The 13177-nt window shown below is 45.7% G+C and overlaps 1 protein-coding gene across 1 annotated transcript in view; it reads left to right on the top strand.

Moving 5' to 3' along the window:
• Positions 1-13177, top strand: part of Cacna1c (calcium voltage-gated channel subunit alpha1 C) — a 491450-nt gene that overhangs the window by 299878 nt on the left and 178395 nt on the right. Inside the window, exon 3 of the mRNA XM_059258469.1 lies at positions 6873-7012. The gene's annotated coding sequence lies outside the window, so the exon portion shown is untranslated. The remainder of the gene's footprint in view (positions 1-6872; positions 7013-13177) is intronic.

Here is a 13177-nt window from a genome sequence, read left to right as displayed (position 1 = left end):
GGAATTCCAGCTCGACCTGAGTGTTTTGAAAATGGAGCTACCTTTGCAGCAGCTTCCACCAACCACACGCCAGCCCCCTCAGCTGGCACCATTGGAAACCTGGCAGTCACTTTCAGGACGGCCACTCTGCCAATTATTTTTCCTGAGTCTGGCAGGCTCCAGTGCCAAGTGCAGGATGTCAGGAGGCTCTTATCCCTGGAGCTTATTTTTGGTGACTCCTTTGTGCTATCCTTGTGGAGACCTAGGCCTTGGTGGCTTCCCCAGAGCACCCGTTGCTCATTAGTTTGAGGAGCACCTAATTGTTTGTCATTGCAGAAAATAACACGGGAACAAAGAAGGTCTTCGTGGGGATATCTTCGTGGGGATGTCCTTGTCCTTGGCCATCCAGGCAGCTCCTAAGGGTTGAGATTTTTTTTTTCTGTCTTATCTCATATGGTTTGGTCAGTGAATGATGCACTTGGACACATGATCATTGGGTATACTCAAGAGAGACAAGGAGCACTGAGGTCATCAGTTATCAGCCAGGTCTAGATCTGGTTCAAAGATTGGGAAGGACACACTTGTGTAAGGGGTTTCATTGCTTTGACTCCTGGCAGAGTAAACTAAGGCGTGAGTGAGCCAAGCATGCCTTAGCAGTTGTCTCAATGGAGAGTTGCTCCCAACCCTCTAAACCTTTTGGAAATTTGGTATCTTTCTCAAGATCTGAGTGTCCTGGGAGCCCATGGCACAAGCGGAAAGGAGCCAATGCTTCTGGGCACAGTGGAAGCGCTGTGACCTGCAGGGACCGCTTGCCTTAGGCAGACACTATGTTTCTTCTCATGCTTATTGAAGGTGCTGAGTGTCATTGGATATGCTTGGCCCATTCCTGGCCTTAGCTGGAGCATGGGAAGTGGAAAGCAGACTAGTGAGGGACCTCAACCAGGAGCCTTAGAGGTGGGATTCAGCACTTTCCTGGCCAGGCCACAGAAGATAGTGCATCACTGGCCAACGCTTGTCTGTTAGTACCTTCTTGGCCTCTGCTTCACCCCTTAGCATGTGGCTCCTTACTGCTATAACTCAGACAACTTCTCAAGGAGTCAGCCCATATCCTATCCCTTCCTGGGGTCTGGGCTGAGATGTGAAGTATCCAGACTTGGGAGTCTATCAAATAAAACTCGCTCAGCTTGCGGTCTACTATGGCCTTTGGGGTACCCCTCATTGATCTCACATGAAGCCATATTTATTAGCTATATTTCCTTTACCAGGGGTACTAGCCTATGAGTTTTCATTAAGTTTAAATCCTAGATTATCTTTCTAACTAGAAAAACATTCCCTGTCCTCAGAGGATGTGAGTTACCAATTCTCTCTAGCCATGCCTCCTTTTAGCCCCTTTACAGTAGTAAATGGATTCTCCTTTGCCTCTCTATCTTGAGAAATCATTCCTCCTGTATCTTCCTCTGAAGCTACTTCTGGGAAGGTTTCTTAAGACCTCCTACAAATCAGAGGGGACTCTGACTACAGCCAAGTGCCCTTCATGTGTCTGATTGCCATCCTGGTGGCCTGAGATAAGAGGTGTTTCCTTCCCAAAGTGGAGTGGTCTCTTTGGTCTGATAGGAAGAAAGGGTGACTGAGTGAATATAGAAGGGACTTCAGAGTCCTCTCTGTGTGCCACTTGCTCCTGAACAACCCAAGAAATAAGGACTCCTCAGTAGATCCCCATTCAAGAGATTCTAGCCAGCCACAAAGCCTACCGCTGTATCCCCACACCCTGTCAGGATGGTGGCTCTGTATCTGATTCTCAGGGCTCTCTGGAATCTTGTTATCTTCCTCTCTTAAAATCTCTAATGCCTGGCTTGTCATGCTTCCAGCCAAGCAGGACATTGGAACCAAGCCCTGAGGAATCAGGGACACAGCTTTTAATCCAGGTTATATACAGTGGGTGCCCCTAGCCAAGAACACCTCCTACAACATGTTTGAGTTTTCTATCCCTCCTATATTAAAAGCAGACCCTTACTAAAGTGTTCTAAGCTAGAGGGGGTGTGGCTAAGGAGAAGAAAGTCTTAGACATATGCTCCCTTCATGGAACTCTATTTTGTGAACGTCCCTTACTCCGGTAAGTCTGTTGCTTTCTTCCATACACATTGTGAACAAAATCGAGCTTAGATCTGGAATGTTGTTTGACCAACTTGCAAACTGGCATCTCATTGTTTGGGATTCAGGGATCTAGATTTCAGTGGAAAGAATTTTCCCTTGTGGACCCACTCTGCTCATCCTGGAGCGTTTGTCCAAGACTCAGGCATGTGAGTGCAACACACAAAGTCTCAGGGCACCTGAGTGCAACACACAGAGACTCAGGGCACGTGAGTGCAACACACAGAGACTCAGGGCACACGAGTGCAACACACAGAGACTCAGGGCACATGAGTGCAACACACGGAAACTCAGGCACGTGAGTGCAACACACGGAAACTCAGGCACGTGAGTGCAACACACGGAGAGTCAGGGCACTTGAGTGCAACACACATACACATACACACACACACACACACACACACACACACACACACACACACACACACTCAGATTGCCCAGCAGAGGGAAGGAACTGGAAGACTCTAGATCTGATCTGCCCAAGGCTGCCAAACTTCTTTTTCCCTTTGGGGGTACATGAGTTGGCATTTTGTAAATGTTACCTAAAGCTTTTTTTTAGCCAGAACCCTCATAAAGTTTTATCCCAAGGCACCCCAAGAAGTATATAGCTCAGAGCCTGGGGCATTCAGCCATGGCCAGGCTGTCAGAGATGTCCCTGCCCCTGAGGATTTCCATGGGAGAGACTTTGAAAACTTTACCCAGACCATGACCCCTGTGGCCCTGGCCCTGCCTAGCCTTGAGCTTCTGCAAAGCTAAGCCTCCAGCTACACCTGAGCCTTGCTTTCCAGACTGGTTCCCTGGTACATGAGTCACTTAAGGGGGCTGTTACTCGAGATCTAAAGTTGCCCTGGCCATCACTTGGCTGGTTGTGATAGTGGACCCAATTCTAATACAGGGCTTCTTCCATAACCCCGGACTTGGGAATGTGGCCACATCACTCAGCACACTTTGCTGACAATGATTGCTGACAGTTATAGCCTTTCTAGGAATGAAGGACTTGCTCAATCTTTTCTCCCTATTTCTCTCCATTGATACCAAATATCTAGAATTATGAGCCATCTCTAATCAGGTATCCTCTGGCTAAGCCATTCCTTTCACTCCTGTCCTGCTGAGACCACCCACACACCCACCTATCCCAGGGGTCTGCAGACATTGCCTAGAAAGGGCCAGATGGTAACAGCCTGAGAGCTATACAGCGTCTGCCCTCACTGCTCAGGCCTGTCTGTACCAAGAGCCTGACAGTGTGTAAATGAGAGTGTCGAAGTGCATTTTAGTTAAACTTCATTTGCAAGCAGGTGGCCTACCTCCCCATGCCCTGAACCCTCGGCTTTGTGTCTGATTGCCCCCTTCCCTACCTGGCTCTCCCCAGTGCACTGCCCCCCCCCCCAGTCCCTCAGGGGGCAGAGGCTTCCCTCTACTGGGGGTGTGGGAGGGAGTTGGTGTTTCTACCTTCAGATTATGCCTCCTTACCTTTGTCATATGTGTCATCAGACTCTGCACCCTCTCCTTGTCACCACCCTCTGCTCACCTGCGAGTCCCCCTTCCTTGTCCAAGAAGGCACAGGCCACTCTGGTTCTTCATAATACTCACTTGCCATCCTGCCTCTCCCTTCTCAACTGTTTTCCGCAGGGATCCTGACCCCTGTCCTTTCTCAACTGCCCCTCCTCTGTCTATAGCTAGTTTCTCTGTCATGACTAATAAAATACCCTCCCCTGTTAAAGTGTCACATCGCATACTGCTCCTAACCTCACCGTCTCTCTCCAGCTTCCTCCCTCAAATGCCATGACTCCCATAGTTCTCTCACCCTGCGACCTTCTGTATGGACCCTTTCCTTCTCCAAGCCTGTCCTTTTCACCTGCCAATCAGCTTAGGGCCACTCTCCATCATCACAGCCACACTAGCATGGACCTTTGGCTTTCACGCTCCTGTCTTTGCTTGACTTGTTCACCAGGAGAAAAGCACCTACCCAGATCCCATCCAACACATGGAAATTTGGGTACCTGAACACAGAAATCCATAAAGCTGAAGACAGCTCTGCTTCTTGCTCGTGATCACCAGTGTCAAATTGGCCTTCGGTGATACCCAGCAGTCCTTCCTCATGTCCCCGCTCCCTCTCCATCCCCTCTTCACTTTCCTGGGTGACTCTTCTGTAGCTTCACTACCCTCTTCAGACTCTTCCAGAATGCCCCTCCCTTCAGATTTCCATCTGGTACCCTGGGAAAGACTTTCCCCAAGGAAAAGTGCAAACAGAAGAGGCTTTCCTGTGTCTCCATTCCACATCTATGACCTTATAATGTACCTCTCTAGGTCTCTGAGAGAAAAGTGAGCGCCCAGCTGGGCTTCTCCTTTCTCTCCACCAGAAGGTCTGTTGGCTTTTGTTCAACTGAACTTTGCCAGCATCCTCAGGGTGCCACAGAACACCCCCCCCACTTCCTGCCTTCTGAAGGATGTGAGTCCTCTGCATTCTGCATCACCAGATTTTTCATAAGGTGACTCCCATCTCACCCAGAACTCTTATGCCACACCCACTTTTGTTTTTCTCTGCTCACATTTGCAGGAAGTTTTAAAGAGTTTCTATAGACTAACCTTTAGTCAAATGCAGCCACAGCAGCAGAAACTGAGGGGCACTGTACATGTTTCAAAAATTGAATATAACACAAAGGATGACAAATATCTCCTTGTTCTTCCTTCACGTTGAAATGCTGTATTTTGATGGTGTTGGTCTGGATAAAATGTGTCTCCATGGTTAATTTCACCTTCCTTTACTTTATTAGCATGGCTGCTGGAGAGGCTGCTCACTTGGCTCGCGTTTGGGCTTGCCTGTGTTTCTTTCAGGCAGGGCTTGCTATTCTCTCTGGCTCCAGCTTTTGCCACTCTTTCCCGGGCCTCTCTACTAGGTCTTCCCTCTTATTCCCAAATCCGATGTTTTCTAGGTCTCAGTGGCCTTGGCTGTGCTAAATGAAGTGGTTAGTTTCCCATATGTATCTTCAGCTCTGGACAGTTGATCATGGCCATCTCTCTTTACAGTCTCTATGGAGTGTCAAGTCTCCTGCCCACAATCCACTCCTCATCGGTCTCCTTCTTTGATTTGTTGATTGCCTCCATAGTATGGGAGGACCCTGCGACCCAGTCCTCTCCCATCCAGCTTCCAAACAGACCTCATATTGTCCAACTCTAAATACGCCCTGTACAGAAAACAGTTTTGTCTATTCTAGACCTCCTTCTGACCTCCAGACATATTGACACCAGCTCAGAAAAACCATCCGACATCCAACAGTCAGCCCAGACTTGTAGAAGGTGGCAGTAGAATGTGGATGCCTATACCACCATATCCCATCCTTCTTACTGCTCCCGCCTAGACAGTTGGAGTCCCATCTCAATCCTGTCACTTCACACTTACCAGCTAGTCCAACAGCCAATCCTACTAGCTCTATCTTAAAAATAAATCCAGTATCCGATGCTCACAATCTCCCAAATTACCACCTGGCCTGAGCCCCAGCCTTTCTCCCTGGGCCACTGTGGTAGCCTGCTCTGTCCCTGCCCTGGCTAGCACCATTGGGCTTAGTTAGACTTCACTCAGACTGTGTCCATTTTCTGCTCAAGGTTCCTGTGGGGCCCCTCCTTCCTATCCAATTTCATCTTCCCTCAATCTTCTCTGCTTTAGTTGTACCGACAGTGTTGGCCCCTAACATCTCACGTTGCATCTCCCAAGATCACTGTCCCAACTACTTCTCGGCCTGGAGTGGTCCCCAGACAGCTACAGAGGCCACACACTTTCTGTGCCTCTTCTAAAGTATCACCAGAGCAGAGTTCCTTTCTGAGCTACCTCCTATTCAAAGGCTGGTCTCTTCCCCTTGTCACTACAGCCCCCTCCTCTTTCCAAGTATCACACTCTGTGAGGTCTAGTGACTGACAGCTCAGATCCTGACTGCCCCTAGAGATGTGAACTCCCTCAAGGGTCAGAATATGTCTCTTCTGCTCCAGCCTAAGTATCTAGCACAGTACCTGCACACAGTAGGTTCTGTGTTTGTTGGAGATGCACAATCACAGACACATTGTTGGAGCGGAAATCTGTGCATTTCAGTGTTGTGCTTTCACATGTTGGTGGGTCCGGCTTGAAGCTCTCCCACTTCAGCCGTTCATCCATTTGTTCAACATGTGGCTCCTTCCTGGGTGGTGGTCTCCCGCACAAGCGAGGTGGATTTCTAGGGTTGTTTGTTCTCTGGAACAAATCACACTGAGACGGTCATCAGGATGGAGGAGTAGGCAGGGAGCACGTGGCTCCAAGGTGGTCATCAGGATGGAGGAGTAGGCCGGGAGCACTTGGCTCCAAGGTGGTCATCAGGATGGAGGTGTAGGCCGGGAGCACATGGCTCCTGCCACTCATGGCAGAGAAGCTGGATTCCACAGCAGTGATGACAGCACCCAAGAGAGAGAGTGGACTTCCCTGCTTTGTCCCTGTGCCTGGGCAGTGGTGTCAGGACCCTAGCTCGCCCAGACCAAGTACACCAACACACTGACAGCAAAAGGCTGCCCCGTGCCTCACTCAGCACTCTCCGTGGAAAGTGTCCCCTCCCCGTGTGTGTGATACACCCGCTGAGGGAATATCAACTCGTCGCCTTTCACGGGCCTCCAGTGGCCACACCTGCGAGACTCCAGCAGTCTAGGCTGGGTTCTTGGGTTGGAGCCCAGCTGAGCAAGCAGCTGGGGTCCTGATGGCTCCTCTCTCCCCTCTCTTCTAGGCTTTTTAGTGCAATTTTAGAACAAGCAACCAAAGCTGATGGGGCCAATGCTCTCGGAGGGAAAGGAGCTGGATTCGATGTGAAGGCACTGAGGGCTTTCCGCGTGCTTCGTCCCCTGCGGCTGGTGTCTGGAGTCCCAAGTAAGTGAAGCCCCGTTCCTGGCGACAGTGTTCTTCTCGTAACGCCCGCTTCCCTCTGCTGAACTGCCGGGAGCACTTTGCGGAGAAACCTAGTTTCTATGAGTGGAAAGTTTTCTTATTGACAAATCTCTGATTTAAAGTTGGGTTTCTGGTGCAAATGCACCAAACACACGAGGCCCAGCTTCTGTAGAAACCCAGAGAGTATTTCCAGTCATCGCACAGTCAAAGGAAGACAGCCCACATAGAGACAGCGCCCCTCAGGCTGTGGGCATCTTGCATGCCAAGATAGGAAGGAACACATTTACAACAGAGGAACCTGAGCCACAGAAGGCTAACCCCTAGACTGCCTTAGCTCCTGAGATTAATTCTGCTCCCTGTATTTTCCCTAAAGAATGTCAAGAAAGCATCACTGGACATTCTGAGAGCTCAGTCCCCAGCCATTTCCTCTTTTCACACTCATGGGGCATCCTCAGCTGCACGCAGAGACCTGATACCTGCCATCTAGAAAAAGGTTTCTGCCAGGGTTTGAGGCCAAGCCCTCAGAACTGGGTATGGGGAGACTTGTTGCCCTCCAGGATATCAGCCACATGGACACTCCCTCTCTCCTCATGTAGAGGCTCTGAGCTCAGGAGCTTTAGGTACCTCTTGTCTGCAGCAAACCCCAAGCAACCTGTTCTTGGGCAAGCAGCCTCTATACTGTAGAGTATATAAGGTTCTTCTTTCTCATCCTGTTCAATCTGTAAATCTGCGAAGAAATCTGGGCTTGTTGGCTGAGATTGTATGTCTCGGGTCAGTATGTCAGCCTGTGACTTAGGTGGCCACATGGCCTGAGGCAGGGAAACAGACTGTCCTTTGATAAATAGCCCCTCCTATCTGCTCTATGCTGAGCACCTGAGTGCATTCTTGCTGCTTGATAGCATCTTAAATTCATAAAGCCCTAGGATGTTGCCAAGTGGTTCTCCCCTTTCTGTATGTGTGTAGAATGGGCGGCGGGGGAGGGGGGAGCGGGGAAGGGACTTAATTAACTAGCAGCAGAGTCGGGGCTAGACCTGGTCTCCCAGCTGCCCTTTCTGCCTTACCACACCACCTTTAAAGAATTAAGGCTATCATTCTTGGTTGTCTTCGATGTTTGCATGTGTCTCCTGTCTCTTCTACTGCAGTAAAGGCCCTTGAAGCACAGAGTTGTGCCCTTTATACTCCCTTATCTCTGTTCAATGGTTAGACATATATCTAGCCCAGGTGGGGAAACTTGCAGAATAGATGAAAGCAGGAAGTGGTGCCTTGGTTAGGGTTTCTATTGCTGTGACAAGACAAAACAAAACAAAACAAAACAAAAACACACACACACACACACAAAAAAAAAAACCCACCATGACCAAAAGCAACTTGTGGAGGAAAAGGTTTAGTTTAACTTACAACTCTCAGGTCACACTCCATTGCTGACAGAAGCCATGACAGGAACTAAAGACAGGAATCTAGGGGCAGGAACTGAAGCAGAAGCCACAGGGAATACTGCTTCCTGGCTTGCTGCACATTGCATGCTCAACCCGCTCTCTTATACAACTCAGGACCACTTACCCAGGGGTGGCACACCCCCAGGGGCCTGTCCCCATCAACCATTAGTCATGAAACTGCACTACAGACTGGCCTGTGGGCAGTCTGATGGAAACATTGTCTCCATTGGGGTTTTCCTTCCCAGATGACTGTAGCTTGTATCAAGGTGGTAAACCAGAGCAGGGCAGTGGTTGTTCGCTTTGCTCAGGGGACTCCCTGGGCAGAGGTTATCGAGCATCTCAGACTGAAAAGCAACACGGAGCTAAGCCTCCTAAGTGCAGCTTAAACTGTCATTGTCTACTCAGCCACAACCGTTTCACATGCTATGCTTACCAGTCCAGAGTCCAAACTTCTTCTATTGCTCTGGCTCTCCATGGCAATTGTGTTAGCTGTAGTTGTAGATATATGATGTCTAGGGTGCTAGTTCCTTAGAAACAAAGGTTAATTCTATGGTTTATGAAACTTGCAACTCTAAACTACATGGGTGAGGAGCCCCAAAAGTTGCTGCTATTTTTTTTAAATATATGCACTAAATGTCACTAAAACCTTGATTGAAGATTATGCAGAGAGAGGGATGACAGTGAGAGTACAGCCCTGTGAGTCAGCCTCTTCCAGACCTTACCTTATGGGAGAAGTTGCTGGCCAAGATGCAGGCGTGAATCTCTGCTAAGTGTGTTCTCAAAGGTTTTGTAGTAGGAAAAAATACTCATAAAAATGATATGTAGAATAAAAACAAGACATTCCAAAAACTGTTTAGGTAAGGAGTAAGGAGTGCCATGATGAGTAAGCTTTGGTGATGCCATACATCCAAGAGTAGGAACTGAGGATCAGAAAGCCTTCCTAGAGGAAGTAGAATTTGGAATGAATCTCAGTGAACAAACAAGGAAGGACATTAAAAAAGTAGGGACAGTATAGTCCTGGAGATGAACACAGGAGGAATTAAGAGCTGATTATAGCAAAATGAAACAAACGACAGACAGACTCCCAATGGCAATGAAATTCTATGTCATTGAAAGTGCTGAGAGCTGCTGGTAGTAATGGCTTTACCAGAGGCCATGGGAGTATACAGCAGGTGACAACTAGTATTTAACAGGTCAGCCCACCCAATGAATAACTCTGTTGGGGAGCCCCACTAGGCAAAGTCTGTGGGGTCACTGGCTGTGGAAACAGATTGTTCTCTGTAACTTTCTCAGGTGCCACCACTTACCTCCCTAAAAAGAACAGCTGTGGGGTTCTTTCCACAGCCCACTGGTAGTGTGCTTTATATCTTTGGGCACACATACTGCTGTGGATGGTCAGGAAGATGATTTCTGCCTAAGGTGTATAATTCTAATAATATTAGAATATTTTTCATAACTGATACAGGAAAGTAACAGTATTCTCAGTCACAAAGACAGATAATTTTGGACTTTAGAACAAATTCAAAACAGACTAGCTGCCCCTGCAGAGCATACACAAAGATAAATTCCAGGTGTTTGTTGCTCAATCAAGGTCAGGACTGAAGCAACTTTGGTAGACATAACTCCCTGCAGTAATTCCCTCTCTGCATGTACCCCAACCACTCAAGGTTCATCCAACTAATTGCTATTGTTAAGTTCTGATTTCAGTGATACTTTCTATCTGGGAAAGAACTATGTGCAGTTGCTCTTGGGCCTGTGGGGGATGGGCCATAACAGTGAGGTGCACAAAGCAGGGCAAAAATCTCAGTTTGTGACCAGAAAGTGAGAGAGAGGAAAGACTGGAGTCTCACAATCCCTCTCAAAGTAACAACACTCCAGTGACCCAAAGACTTGCACTAGGTCCCACCTCTGAAGCTTCCACCACCTCTCAATGCCATCCCCAGGACCACACCTTTAATGCATGGACCTTTGGGATGTAGTCAAGATCCAGAATGTACCAGCTTTTCTGAAATACAGATTATAGTCAATGAAACTAGCAGATCTTACATGTACAGTTGGAAATGGAATACTCTTATAATTTTATGATAGCATAATTTCATTACAACCTTCTGTCCTGTTGGTGTACATATTTTATAATCATACCCTATGTTACTGTTTCACAATAAACAATCAGATGGCTTAAGTAAATTACAGAAGAAACTGAAACACAGACTTTTATGTGCCTGTTCACCTGCCAGTTCTGGGTCTCTGCTGTGTAAGTGGGTTGTGACGTCTTTAGACACTGTTTTCTGCTCCACCCTCACTCTTATTTCGGAACTCCAAGTGCACATGTTTAGCCACCACAGATTATTCCGTTTTTCCTTAAAGATTTGTTCTTTTTTTCTCAACTTCTTTTTTGGTCTGTGTTCCACAGCTTGGATAGTTTCTTTTATCATTCCAGTTCACTTACTTTTGTTTGGTTTTTTATCTTCTTCTGCTGTCTCTATCTTCCTTGAGCTTATTCAATGAGTTTTTTATTTTAGTCTTTAGTTAAGTTGATTTTTAATTATAGAATTTTAATTTGGTTCCCTGTAGTTGGAAGATTTCCTGTGTCCCGGCCTGCCAGCAGTCGGGACAAATCCCTCCCACTCACTTTTCCCCAAGTAAACACACAGAGGCTTATATTAATTATAACTGCATGGCCATGGCTCAAGCTTTTACTAGCTAGCTCTGTATCTTAAACTAGCCCATAACTATTAATCTATGTATCGCCACATGTTCTGTGGCTTTACATATGTCCTATTACATGTTGCTCCTTGGGCGGCTCGCTGGCATCTCCTGACTCAGCTTTTCTCTTCCCAGAATTCTCCTTGTCTGCTTATCCTGCCTATACTTCCTGCCTGGGTACTGGCCAATCAGTATTTTATTAAACCAGTGTACAAAAGCATTATTCCACAGCATTTCCCCTTTTCTGTTTAATTAAAAAGGAAAGTTTTAACTTTAACATAGTAAAATATATAACAAAACAGTTATCAAGCAAGAATTACAGTTATAATATCTAGTCTATTTATATTTGTAAAATTCAAGGAAATATTCTATTTATCCTATAAGGTTTTATATCTAACTTACCTTTTATCATAACTAAGGAAAACCATAATTATAACTATCTAGTCTTTAACTACATCAAAGACATCAGAAGGATATAATATTACCTAAGTAAACAGGAAGTGCATTGTAAGCAACTTTCAAAAATGTAGAATGACAAGAGACAGCTGCCTGCCTGCCTGGACAGTCACCCAAAGTTCTTCTGCAGTGTTGGAGCATCCATCTTCAGCCCATAGGCCTAGAGTCTCTTAGTCACTTCTCTCTGTGTCCTGTAGAATGTCTGACTGTTTCTTCTGAGAAGCAGGAATCTGAAGGACCATTTTTGCCTTGCAAAGTTCAGTGGTCACCTTCCTATGGGTCCTACATGTCTAGTCGATGCAACATTTTGTCAAGTAGTCCAGGCAAGAACAGTTTCTTGCCCAAATGGCTATTTTTGCCAAGAAGAAGATAAACTTCATATGAAGTGTCTTCAATGCCCATCCTCCTCTCTGAAGTAAATCAATGCTGTCAGGAGCAGACATGTCTCATTGTCCAGAAAGTTTAAGTTTTTAAAACATTTCAAATGTCGTATTCTGTAGATCTTTGAAATGTTTGAAGATTATCTACCTAATTGAATTATATCTATGTATACCTAGAAAACTTAACTAACATGACTGTAAGTTTGACTATCATAGATGTCTAATTATTAATCTGTATTTCTTAATTATACATTATAATTTTAATGAGATGCACAAACATAATACCTTAAACAAGAGTAGAAATATACATACAGTATAACAAAAATAACTTTAAATTTGTATCAGTAAGCTAAAATCCATAGCAATGTAAAATATTTTAAGCAACTTGTTGCTCTTTAAAAGTAGACTCAATAATCTACCCTTTTATCCTATCATATCTATATCTTATATTTTTATATCATACCCTCTTTCTTTTTTTAGAAAGAGATTGACTATGACCAATAACAATTTGTAACCAAAAACCTAAACATAGACAAACATCCATAATCTATTTTTGGGAATGTAGGCATAGTGTTCTAGGCTATTTCCTGCTGATAGTGGGTGCTGGTAATCTTATGAGGATCCTGAGAAAATATGAGATAATGGTCAAGTCCTGGGAAGACTGGCTATGACCTTTGTTGATAGGTAATATTTGTTAAGGTTTAGGAGGTCTGGATTGATCAAATTGATCCATCTAAATCTGGAACAAATCCATAGCCTCTTGCTTCCTGTGGAAACAAAAGCAGAGCCTCCTTTCCAAAGTAACATATCCTTATATCCAAATTTTGAAGTCAAGATACCTTTAAAATATACATATTGGTTTAACGGAGCAGCCTTTACATTCAAATGTCTTTCTGCAGTTAAAAATATCAAGGACAACACAATCCAGATTCTCTGTGTAATATCCATCTTTAGTGGCTTATTTTTTATGCTACCTTTACTGTCTCTTTAAAGACTTTATTTTTTAAAACTATTTCTTTATATAACTGTCTATATTCACTTTCTTCTCTCTTCCAAGCCTACATACATTTAAAGTCTTGTTCCAATCTGAATCTTCCTTCTTGTGAATCTATTGCTTTAAACTGCAGCATTACTAGGACTGAAATGGCGGCTTTGGCTGCTGGCTCCAC

This window comes from Peromyscus eremicus, chromosome 3, assembly GCF_949786415.1.
Source record: "Peromyscus eremicus chromosome 3, PerEre_H2_v1, whole genome shotgun sequence".
Taxonomy (NCBI): domain Eukaryota; kingdom Metazoa; phylum Chordata; class Mammalia; order Rodentia; family Cricetidae; genus Peromyscus; species Peromyscus eremicus.
Note: the sequence above shows the minus strand (reverse complement) of the source record. Positions and strands in the feature narration are given on the sequence as shown.